The sequence below is a fragment of the Sabethes cyaneus genome, chromosome 3, assembly GCF_943734655.1.
Source record: "Sabethes cyaneus chromosome 3, idSabCyanKW18_F2, whole genome shotgun sequence".
Classification (NCBI taxonomy): Eukaryota; Metazoa; Arthropoda; class Insecta; order Diptera; family Culicidae; genus Sabethes; species Sabethes cyaneus.
The window spans coordinates 182917937-182928545 of NC_071355.1; the positions used below are offsets into that span (position 1 = coordinate 182917937).

At 38.2% G+C, this 10609-nt stretch overlaps 1 pseudogene; it reads right to left on the reverse strand.

Annotated features, from left to right (window-relative positions):
• Nucleotides 1-5846: 5846 nt before the first annotated feature.
• Nucleotides 5847-5963, reverse strand: LOC128744851 (U6 spliceosomal RNA; annotated as a pseudogene).
• Between the last annotated feature and the right edge of the window lie 4646 nt (nucleotides 5964-10609).

Consider the following 10609-nt stretch of genomic DNA (forward strand, 5'->3'; position numbering starts at 1 on the left):
CGTTGTCGGTGAAAAGCTGTTGTTGTTGTTTTCCGATGTTATGTCCGATGATCAACAACGGGAGTTACACTTCACTACCCCGGTGATTTCTGCAGAGCGATTGTCTGGGTTATTCATAGGTGGGAGAGTGTTTCTTACACTCTGAACTATATTAGACTAACGATAAGTTTACAACGACGACATATTGTGTCATCCTACTCTATCGTATGCAACTACCGACCAATAAGTTTAATCTAACTATTTTTTCTAACGGGACGACTGTATCAGTAAACAATAACAGCATACACTTACTGATACTTAGTGATATTGCGACATTTGCCCCTATTTAGACTACCCCGATTTACACGATTATCACAGTCGAATCTCGCACAGGTTTTCGCTCAAGGAAAATGAAATGAAAAAGAAACTCAAGAAGGAAAAAGAAGTTTAACTCATAAGTTGATTAAGCTAAAAGCCACTCTAGTGTCAGATTAACAGTGCAAAATGCGGTATGTTGCATTAAATGATTATCACAGTAGTCTAAATAGTCATAAAAGGGGCAATATTATTGCTTACTAATAACTAACAGTAGTTAATGATAGTTTTCCCATCCCTAGTCAGCAGCCTAGAGCCGAGGTGGCTGCAGCATGCATTTGATATTCAATAGCTTAATAATACTAAAATATGTTATCGGTTCTTACGTTGGCATAAAAATAGTTTTTGTAAGGATGTTATTCCGAACTCTGAATAGAGCCATGGTATTCAAATTTAGTTATTCAGTAGAGTTTCTTCTGGATTCGACTACCACATTCCACGTTCTGGAATTAAAGTGAATATTTTAAGTATACTTAAGCATCATTAGGACCATCTGGGTCTGTTGATTGGTAACAAATAAACAATAAACAATAAACAATAACCTCAAAATAAAAAATAAGAAAACTTATCCAATTTAATTCTACTATGTGAATTTTATTCACGACAGATACGTATTTCGCCTACGAACTTGCAGGCTTCCTCAGTGTCTGTTTTCGAACAGTTCGAAGTTCGAAAACAGACACTGAGGAAGCCTGCAAGTCGTAGGCGAAATACGTATCTGTCGTGAATAAAATACACATAGTAGATACGTATTTCGCCTACGAACTTGCAGGCTTCCTCAGTGTCTGTTTTCGAACAGTTCGAAGTTCGAAAACAGACACTGAGGAAGCCTGCAAGTCGTAGGCGAAATACGTATCTGTCGTGAATAAAATACACATAGTAGAATTAAATTGGATAAGTTTTCTTATTTTTTATTTTTAGGTTTCGTATTCTACTAAGACGCTCCAAAAACTTCAGTCAATAAACAATAAATAAAATGGAACATTTCAATTTCAGTCTGGACAAAAGAGCAAAGTTACCAGTGAGCCGTACGCCTTTGCTGCCAAAGAAAAATTACGCTACGTATTATCACTGTAGCATTGGTGATGGATAAATTTGTGTTACTAAAGAAAACCGAGTTAAAAGCCCTAAGTTCCAAGTTTCCCCTGGGGTCAGTCCCGGTGTAGTGGTTAGCATTCACGCCTCTCACGCCGAGGATCCGGGTTCAAATCCCAATCCCGCAGAAGTCACGAATGACCAAAGCTGTTAAAGTGACTATAATCCTTGCTGTAATCTAACAAAATCTAAGTTTCCTAGGTTTCATCAATTACCGAAAACCGTTCTTTGAAGAACGAACAAATTCTTATATGAAGATGCAAAAGATATTACTAAAACTATTTCATTTTATTAAACTCATGGCTTTATGCATGATGACGCTTGATCGAACACATTTACTTGGAGCTGGTATATTTGTTGTCTGCTTTGGTACCTTCCGAGACGGCCAACTCAGCCAGCGAACAGAAGCGCGAGAGGTGATCGGTTTTTATTTGATTACTAGCTGACCCGACAAACTTCGTATTGCCACAAATTAACCTGTGTTGTACATAAATAATGAATCTCGGATGATCTTTGTCACAAACTCGAGTTTTGCAAGCCCCCCAATGGGCGGCGCTTCCGACGGCGGGTCACCGGCAACACTCGCGACCGTCTCGTCCTGAATGATCTAGTGTTACTATAGATAGTTTTTGTGGTCTTGTATTGACTAATGTTTTATGGAAGAGTCTCGAATTTCTCGAGTTCGATTAGTTTTTGTGTTTCACAAAAATTTCTGTTTTATTTGTATGAGAGTCTCACCACAGAGGTGAGAGGTCTCTAACTATCGTAAAATGAATTCAAGACTCCAAAATCTCCCACATACCAAATTTGGTTCCATTTGCTTGATTAGTTCTCAAGTTATAAGGAAATTTGAATTTCATTTGTATGGGAGCTCCCCTCTTAAAAGGGGAAGGGGTCGTAATTCACCATAGAAAAAATTTCTGCCATCTAAAACTCCCACATGCCAAATTTGGTTCCATTTGATTGATTAGTTCTCGAGATAAGAGGATATTTGCATTTCATTTGTATGGAAGCCCACCCTCTTAAAGGGGAGATGGGCCATAACTCGCTTTCTAAAGAAGAGAGGGGTCTCAATTCACCATAGAAAAAAATCTTGCGTCCAAAACCACTTACATGTCAAATTTGGTTCCATTTGCTTGATTAGTTCTCGAGTTATGAGGAAATTTGTTTTTCATTTGTATAGGAGCCCCCCCCCCCTCTTAAAGTAGGGAAATCCATAGAAAATATACCATAGAAAATATTCTTGCCTACAAAAACACCCACATGCCAAATATGGTTCCATTTGGTTGATTAGTTCTAGAATTATGAGGAAATTTGTATTTTAATTGTGTAGAAGCACCCCCTCGTAAAGTTGGGAGGGGTCCTAATTCACCATAGAAAATATTTTTGCCTCCAGAAACCTCCACATGCCAAATTTGGTTCTATTTGCTTGGTTAGTTCTCGAGTTATGAGGAAATTTGAATTTCATTTGTATAGGAGCCCCCCCTCCTAAAGTGGGTAGGGGTCCCAATTCATCATTGAAAAAATTTTTGTCTCCAAAAACACCCACGTGCCAAATTTGGTTCCATTTGCTTGATTAGTTCTCGAGTTATGAGGAAATTTGTATTTCGTTTGTATAGGAGCCTCCCCTCTTAAAGTTGGGAGGGGTCCTAATTCACCATAGAAAATATTCTTGCCCTCGAAAACTTTCACATGCCAAATTTGGTTTCATTTGCTTGATTAGCTCTCGAGTTATGAGGAAATTTGTATTTCATTTGTATAGGAGCCCCCCCTTCTAAAGCGAAGAGGGGTCCCAGTTCATCATAGAAAGAATTTTTGTCTCCAAGAACACCCACGTGTCAAATTTAGTTCCATTTGCTTGATTAGTTCTCGAGTTATGAGGAAAATTGTGTTTCTTTGGTACAGGAGCCCCCCCTCTTAAAGTGGGGAGGGGTCCTAATTTACTATAGAAAATATTCTTGCCCTCGAAAACTTTCACATGCCAAATTTGGTTTCATTTGCTTGATTAGCTCTCGAGTTATGAGGAAATTTGTATTTCATTTGTATACGAGCCCCCCTCCTAAAGTGAGGAGGGGTCCCAGTTCATCATAGAAAAATTTTTTGTCTCCAAAAACACCCACGTGTCAAATTTGGTTCCATTTGCTTGATTAGTTCTCGAGTTATTAGGAAATTTGTATTTTGTTTGTATAGGAGCCCCCCCTCTTAAAGTGGGGAGGGGTTCTAATTCACCATAGAAAATATTCTTGCCCTCGAAAACTTTCACATGCCAAATTTGGTTTCATTTGCTTGATTAGCTCTCGAGTTATGAGGAAATTTGTATTTCATTTGTATAGGAGCCCCCCCTTCTAAAGCGAAGAGGGGTCCCAGTTCATCATAGAAAGAATTTTTGTCTCCAAGAACACCCACGTGTCAAATTTAGTTCCATTTGCTTGATTAGTTCTCGAGTTATGAGGAAAATTGTGTTTCTTTGGTACAGGAGCCCCCCCTCTTAAAGTGGGGAGGGGTCCTAATTTACTATAGAAAATATTCTTGCCCTCGAAAACCTTCACATGCCAAATTTGGTTCCATTTGCTTGATTAGTTCTCGAGTTATGAGGAAATTTGTATGGAAGCCCCCCCTTTTAAAGAGGAGAGGAGTTATAATTCCCCTTATAAAGAGGGGAGGGGTCTCAATTTACCATAGAATAAATTTTTTTCACCGGAAACACCCACATGCCAAATTTTGTTCTATTTGCTTGATTAGTTGTCGAGTTATGAGGAAATTTGTATGGAAGCCCCCCCTTTTAAAGAGGAGAGGAGTTATAATTCCCCTTATAAAGAGGGGAGGGGTCTCAATTTACCATAGAATAAATTTTTGTCACCGGAAACACCCACATGCCAAATTTTGTTCTATTTGCTTGATTAGTTGTCGAGTTATGAGGAAATTTGTATGGAAGCCCCCCCTTCTAAAGAGGAGAGGAGTTATAATTCCCCTTATAAAGAGGGGAGGGGTCTCAATTTACCATAGAATAAATTTTTGTCACCAGAAACACCCACATGCCAAATTTTGTTCTATTTGCTTGATTAGTTGTCGAGTTATGCAGAAATTTGTGTTTCAATTGTATGGGAGCCCCCCCTCTTAGTGGGGGGAGGGGTTTCTAACCATCACTAAAACCTTTCCTGGCCCCAAAAAACCTCTACATGCATATTTTCATGCCGATTGGTTCTGTAGTTTTCGATTCTATAAGGAACATACGGACAGACAGACAGACAGACAGACAGACAGAAATCCTTCTTTATAGGTATAGATTTGATAAGAAGCGAACAATTAGAATCAATCGAATTAAATAGAATTAAAATCAGTGAGCGAAAATTCTTCAAATCTTGATGAACATTATGTTTCGTCCTTAAAAGAACATTTTGTCGACGTGATATGTTGGAAATTTAGGCCTTCTTTTCCGTCTTCTTGGGCAGCAACAAAACAGCTTGAATGTTCGGAAAGACATTTCTCTGAGCAGTGGTGACACCGGACAGCAATTTGTGCAACTCTTCGTTGTTGGGGATGGCTAGCGGCAAGTGACGATAATTCTGGTCGTTTCGTTGTCGCGAGCAGCATATTTCCTGCCAATTCCAGAATTTCAGCAGTCAGATATTCCATCACGGCAGCGAAACGAGTGCTCCAGCTCCAACTCAGCATACTTTCCTTTCCTCAGCAGCCGATGAACACGACCGACCGGGAACTGCAGACGGGCACGACTGCGTCACCGCTCGTGCTGCCGTTGCTGGTACATCTCAATAAGGAATTTTCAAGCCAATTAGCAATCAACGAGAAAGGGTAGGATTCCATTTAATTCTCTGGTAACTTTGTTATCGTAGAATTAAATGGAACTTTTCATCAACTTTCTCGTTGATTCCTGAATTGTACCAAGACTTGTTCGATAATAATTGGAAATTATTCCAACCAATCACAAAGCGGCAATATCTAGTACGACCGAGTTAGAGTTATTTTCAATTTTTCAATGACGCGCATTGAAAATCAATAGTTTTCTATATTTTCCAAATCAATTTTCCGATCAATTGGTGTAAATATCTTAGAAATCTATTGAAAATTGACTGAATTATAAGCCGAAGCGTGAAAACGCGTTTCTACTTTGATGACGTCATTTCCAACAACCAATCACGAAGCAAGGTTCATTATTTTCAATTTTTCAATAGTTCAACATCAAAAATCCATACTTTTCTTCATTTGGGTCATTTCGTAGAAGATTTTCCGATTAATTGGTGTAAAAATATTGAAAATTTTTTGGAAAACCGCTGAGCTATCAGCGCTCAAAACCTATAATTTTTCGTGACGCTCGCATTTTTCGATTTTTTGGAATGACGGAAAGAAAAGGAAGAAAAAATGATGGCTGATAAAATTAAAATTTGTCTTCTTTTTCCTTTTTCTCTGGCTGTGTTTTGTTTATCCATGCGCGGGGGCCATGCTAATCTTCTCTGTATCATTCTAATTTTAGTATGTGTCTAGCCGAAGCTAGGACATATGGGTTTTGTTTACAAAGCTCAAAAGTTATATAAATCTTGGCCAAGCTTCTACCAACAAAAAAAAGTTTTTTTCTGATACGTTGCACAGTGAGCAAATTCGACCGAAAACACGGAACTTTTTGTTGCCGCTGTTTTTAAGGGGTAAAAAGTGATTTTTCTTATGTAGAAAAGCACGAGAAACCGACTGATGATCATCTTAACGCGCGAAAATGACAGGAAGTAGCCTATTTTACCCCATTCATCCCTATTTTCTAATAGTATTGGAAGAATCATGTAATCATGTAACTCTCTCTAATTTGAAAATCTGTGGCTAGGAAAGAAGAAGAATGTTAGGAAAAAGGTATATGAACAATTTTATTTTAATGGTAATACTGGTGAGTCCTCCTGAGGTTCAAAACCATTACCTCATTAGGTCCTCATACCAGTATACTAACCATAAGAAGCGTCTTCGGGATAATGTAGAACTCAGCATGAAGGAAGGGTGATGAGGGGCCAGAGAATAAACCCATGCTAAAAGTCACTTTGACATCGAATGGCCTGATTCTACTAAGATTCGAACCCACGACCATTCCTTGTCAAAGCAGACTCGGTAACCTTGCGGCTACAGAGCCCCCCCGTTATACTCGAGGTTTCTGTACTACAGATAAAACGCCAATTCGATAGTTTTACCAGAGATTTTCAAATATGCGTGCTGTTGACAGGTTGAAAAAATTAGAAGATCGAATGACAATCAAGTTTTTCGCTAAAATGTCATGTAAGGGAATGTTTTGCCTTGTTTTACCCTACAATTTTAACAAAAATCTGAGAATATATTGATAAGAAAAGGAGCAAATGTGTAAGTGCTCCGATTTCGTTCAAATGTGGCGTGTTTCTAAACTATTAGAAAATAGGGATGAATGGGGCAAAATGAGCTACTTTCCGTCATTTCCACGCGTTGAGACCATCAGAAATCAATTCCTCGTGATTTTTTACATAAGAAAAGGCACTTTTTACCCCTTAAAACAGCGTCAACTGAAAGTTCCATTTTTTCGGTCGATTTTGCCCTTGTTGTGTAGTTTCTGAGAAAAAGGTACATAAAGTTTGAAAATTGTGGTTTTACAGGAGCGGCGTTTTATTCCGTTGAGGTTGTTCCACGCCGCACTGGAATACTTATGTTCGATCGATCGTTTTTCGGCCACTTCCTGTGGTCGAATCATTACAAAATTAGTATTAAAATAAGCGGAAAAGACTGCAGAATAAAAATCTGAAATAACATTTTATGACTTTTTCAAAAAATTTAGTTGTTTATGTTCTCTTAATAGCTAACGCCAAACTAATTGTTGACTTCTCCATTTACTCTATTTACAAAATAGTTCGAGGGATAATTGAAATTTGATTGTAAAGCACAAAGTGACTATATGACACACATTGTGCCGTCAAACAGTACCGCCATCCGGGGTGAGATTGTGCCACGGGGGTGAGATTGTGCCAAAAACCAAAAATGTTTATTTGTGAAAATTTATTATATCTATAGAAACTTGTGACCCGAATTCAAAATGATGATGAAAATAACATATTTATTCATAACTTAGAATGGAACACAGATAATATTAGCAAACTATTTAGCCTAAACAGGGTTTCAAAGTTCGCGATCAAAAATACTCGGAAATAACGCTTGTAAAAAATGTCCCGCATAAACCAACCCAAACAAGAAATCGCATCAACTTGCTATTTTGAAGGTATATAAACTAATCATGTACAATGTGTTGAAAGGTTATTGTGCGTTGGATAAGTTTACGAAAATTACGAAAATAATATTTTTCGAAACTTTGTACTTTTCGAGATTCACGGGGGTGAGATTGTGCCAAGCCATAATGATTGATCCAATTTGTGGATTTCACATACACAACAAAAATATGTCAGTATATCCCAGAACACTCACATTCTTTACTATTGAGCACAATATTTTGACAAATTAGATTGCATCATCCATTTTGTAGCAAACAGCATCATAGGTCTACTAAATAATGTAAACTAATTTTTAGTTTTTCTCTGGAAATTTCAGATGCTTTGAATAAACACTCTAATTTAAATGATCAAATAGATATGCCCCCTTAGGATACACGCCCTCCATATATCTCCCCCTCGTTAACCCTAGAAACGCTACTGGTTATATAAAGGCTGTCCATTGACTACGAACTCATTTTTAGTTATTTCAAACCTTCCCGGGTTATTTTCGTTCACACTTTTTGTATGATGTGTCGTTTTTGGACGGCCCCCTGCCCCTAATAGTCCACTTAGTTCATGGACGGCCCCATATGAACTACTTTTTACTGATATTTATGTGTATTGCTTATAAACATGCTAACGTTCACCGTTTAGGTATTTACCTTAATTTTATGTTTTTGGCACAATGTCTCCCCCTAGAAGGGGTGAGATTGTGCCAAAGTTCATGCACTTACAGTAAAATTAGGTTTCATTGTAACTAAACCATCTCTACGGTAGTTGTTAATTGAACAATTTACTATATATTGACAGGTTTGAAATCAACGTAGTTCCTAAATTGTGTGTATACTGAGCTAAAGAACAAAAACGTGTGCTTTTTTGGCACAATCTCACCCCGGATGACGGTATTTAATATACTTTTAAAATGATGATAGTAATTAATATAAGTTTTGCAAGTAACATATTTTGTTATTAAAGCGAAATTTGTCATTTTTAGTGGTGGAATCTATACAGCTCATTCATAACTCAATGTGCTACTTGTATCTGAATCTGTTACAAACTTGAATTTGCTTCCTAGTTAGTTTATTTTCTATTTGTAACATAAGATGCTAAAAATATCAAAATGTGTTATAAAACAGATATAATCTTGTTATGGTCTCCTGATCGGGTAACGCCAAACTAATTGTTGACTTCTCCATTTACTCTATTTACAAAGTAGTTCGAGGTATCATTGAAACTTGATTATACAGCACAAAGTGACTATATGTTGCAATAACACATTGTGCCATCAATCAGTAGCAAAGAAATTCTAATTAGGCATCATTAATAAAATTTCCTTATGAACTATTGGACAATGAGCCTACGAAACTTGGTGAGCAAATCGCTGGGAAATCTGCGTTCAGCCTGTAGCACACTGAATTGCCTTATCAATTTCACACATGAATCACGAAAGTAGTTATTATGTAGATGATGTCAGCACAAAAGTGGCTATACAATTTGTAAATTGCGACAGAAAGCTACATCCCACTATCATCAAAAACGACAACGTGAAAGAAGATAAAGTGTAGAGTAATAATTTAATTCAACCACACAAACAGCGGAAGTAGAGCACGGATTAAACGTTTAGCCGGCACCAAAAGAAAGCCTTCAGCTCAGCTAGGGGATGCCTTGACTGTCGTGGCCTAACCGTCGTCGTAACGTAAGTGCTCTAATCTTGACACTCCCCCGGAGGACGAGTAGATCGATCGAGTCATTTGTTTTACCCGTCACTTGTGCACATAAACATACACACACACAGACCGGATCGAGCGGAAAACAAAAGGGAAAGTGTGCGAGAAAATTTCTTACTTTCCGGAATCGAAACACGAGACGAATGTACGTTGTTAGAAATAGACCTCTAAGTACCTAGAGACGGCGAGGGTCGTCTGCTCATCCGGCACCGCCGCGCCGTGTGGAACGAATCGGTTGGACGATGAATATGCGAACAAACACGTGACTTGAGTGTACAGCATCGCGAATTTGGCTTCATACACCGTTACGGTGTACAAATGCGGCTTTCTTTATGTAACGAGACTAATTTTCGCAAATTCAATGGAATTTTTCGCTAGTTCCATCCGTCACGCCAAAATCCGAACTAATTTAGTGAAGCAGGTTCCGATCCAAGCTGTTTTACAGGGCTAGATCCGTCCTCGAGCAGCATCCGTCCGTCCGTCCGTCCGAACCGATTACCGATGTGAAGATGAATCGTTTGTTACTGAGGCTGCATCGACCCCATCAATTCACCGTAATCGATTTAGATCGGAACTTTCTTTCGGCAAGGAAATTGGCTGCTGATTGTCTCAGTCTGCCTTGTAGTTCGCGGAAATTAACGGCCGACACGTTTTCGAATCAATCTTCCGATTTGTTTTTTTATTTCGCTGGATATGGTCGATACGAGAGGTAAAATAACGTAGGTACCAAACAAACTTATGTCCATCGATCATGCTCTTGGAAGCCGGCTGCTGGCTTTTTCGTGGAGCCGAAACTAGACAGGAACTTTGGGTTTTGTGTATTTATTAGTTCTAAAAGCGATTAATAAGTCCCTAGTAGTTCAATATAATGCTAACAGAAATATATTGGTACAGACAGTCCTTCAGTATATCAATTTATATTTTTATATTGATTGAACCAACGCAAATCCAATCATCGGAATCGTTTTAAGCTCAGTCACTGCTGACACATATTGGAATGGAATGTATTATAGGTGAACATGTTTTTGTTTTACTTCCGCGCTATTGATGGGTACTAGTTCTTTTATTGGCATTTCTTGGCTGGTTTAAGAGGATCATAAAAATATAATAAGCAGCTCACTGTTTGTTGTTTCACCTTCTGCTTTTATATCTTTTCATTACTCGGGATATTATGATCGCTATAAGTTAAAACGAGCGCTTAAAACA